Genomic DNA, 2,500 nt, shown 5'->3' on the forward strand with positions numbered 1-2,500 from the left:
CCCCCGGGGTACTTTGCGGCACCGCTCAACCACATGTCAGCCAGAGCTCTCCTCTCCCTATTCGCACTCTAAGTAGGACTAAGCAATAACAAAAAGGCAGCGTGGGGATGTGTCAGTTTTGCATGGACATTGTTTTGTCTCTAAAAAAATAAACGGCATGCTGATGACCGTGCTCCCGACCGTTGTCAAGCCTTGCAACGCTTGAGGTTGTAACTTTGGCGCATGCCCAATTTGGAACTCCAACTAGGCCTAGGCCATACTTGTCTTCTAAAATATTAAGATGACAGTAGCCACAGTGCACGCGATTTATCAGGGTTCTTAACGGCGTGTCTTTTATTACCGTTCATTGGGAGTTTTGCATGATTTCATTGTGTGTGTGCATTGTTATTATCATTTGCAAACAATAACATCCTAGTCGATAGTTGCAAACTTGGCTACAAATGTAGTCCCCACCCTTGTAAAACAACTTTTGAATTAACTGGACACACGCCTTACAATTTTGTAAATGGGTTTAGCAGCAGAATTGCGCAGTTCACGTCCGAGTACACTTCAGCACCACATATGTGGACAGCGATTCATTAAGAGCGACGCTACGAATGCAATCTTGAGAGGCTGTGCACGGACGCGGTTCATGTCACGAGATGTCTTATGGGGAAACAGTCGTAGGAAATCTAAGAACATTCGTAGGATCACTGGTTAACGACACACGTAAGGCTAAGAACCATCGTTATCGGGAAACAAGGCCGTGGCTAGTTGTAATTTTCAAACAATTAGATTATCGCGGACTATCCGCATTCTTTTTCATCTTGTTATTTGGTTGTCCTTCTCCCAGGGCAGACGACGTGCTGGAGATACGGTTAGAATTAAAAGAAGCTTTGATTTTACCTCGGCTGCTTCTTCGTCCGCTTGGCCAGAGATTCTTTAAGTCATTATCTCTACTCTCTCTGGCTTGGCGTTGGCAATACGCGATACAACCTTGTTACTTAGCGACAAACCAAGCGGGTGTCATTCGCAGGGCGGGTAGCGCCACTCTACTCACAAGTGTGAAATATAAGTTTGAAATCACATGGCCTAGGTCTAGTGTTCACACTAATTATCACTCTGCCTTGCGCAGCGATGTGTCGTGCGTGTGTGTGCGCGTGGGTGTTTGTGTGGGTTACTGGTCAGATGCCTTATTGTTCATGGCCTATGCCTATGTGTCATGCGTGTGTGCGTGTGTGTTTCTGTGTACACGCGCATGTTGTGTGTGTGTGTAGGGTACTGGTCAGATGCTTTATTCACTGGTCACTGGTCACTGGCTGATTCTAGTGTGTGTGTGTGTGTGTGTGTGTGTGCGTGCGCGTGTGTGTGTGTGTGTGTGTGTGTGTGTGTGTGTGTGTGTGTGTGTGTGTGTGTTTCAGGAGCGTTGTGGTGGCGTTGCCGTGGAGGCCTTGAGGAGTCCGATTCCCCCGATGCAGTTTCCCGCCTTCGAACCCGAGACCCCGGGGAGGGCGTCACGACAACGCACACACACACACTCAGACACACACACAGACACAGACACAGACACATATGACTCACACACACGAACAGACTCGCTACACTCACACACACCCGACACACACACCCCGGACACACACCCCCTGGATGCCTCGTCCTCATCCTCTCAGGTGAGTTATGGTCTGCTTTTAATCTCCTTTTTAAAGGGACACTGTGTGAAGTTTTTTGTTGTTTATTTCCAGAATTCATGCTGCCCATTCACTAATGTTACCTTTTTCATGAATACTTACCACCACCATCAAATTATAAGTATTCATTATGACTGGACAAAATTTGCTATTTTTCCCATACATGAAAAGGGGGGGATCTTTCTCCATAGGTCCACCAATTTTTTGAATTTCCAGAAATAGCCATTTTTAGCTGCAAAAATGACTGTACTTGAACCATACTAGTAAATGTTAGTTTATTATATAGTAAACTTTCATGTAAAGATCAAATTTGGCAATAGGCATCCCAGTTTCAATGAGCAGCATAGTTGCAGTACCTTTTTTGACAATTTCCTGCACAGTGTCCCTTTAATGCCATCTTCTTATTATTGATTTTTTAAATTTATATTATTATTTATTCTATTTTTTGGGTCTTTTTCTTTGTGGGGCTCAGATGTCAGGTGGCAGAAGTGCCTCTAATGCCCATAGATGAATTAGTAATGAGTGGTGATGGGTAGCCATGGCTCGGTGGTTAGAGCGCTGGCCTTTAGATCAGAGGGTTGCAGGTTCAGATCCCACCCTTACCAGCACATTGTCTTGGTGGTTGAAGTACTGGCCTTTACATCAGACGGTTGCAGGTTCGAATGCCATCGTTCCAGCACCTTCATCCATGGCTGAGGTGCCCTTGAGCAAGGCACCTGAACCCACACTGCTCCAGGGCCTGTAACCAATACCCTGAAACTAAAATAAGTGTAAGTTCCTTTGGATAAAAGTGTTAGCTTAGTGCATTTTAATGGTGGTTGATATATGATATG

Source organism: Engraulis encrasicolus, unplaced genomic scaffold (assembly GCF_034702125.1).
Source record: "Engraulis encrasicolus isolate BLACKSEA-1 unplaced genomic scaffold, IST_EnEncr_1.0 scaffold_122_np1212, whole genome shotgun sequence".
Taxonomy (NCBI): domain Eukaryota; kingdom Metazoa; phylum Chordata; class Actinopteri; order Clupeiformes; family Engraulidae; genus Engraulis; species Engraulis encrasicolus.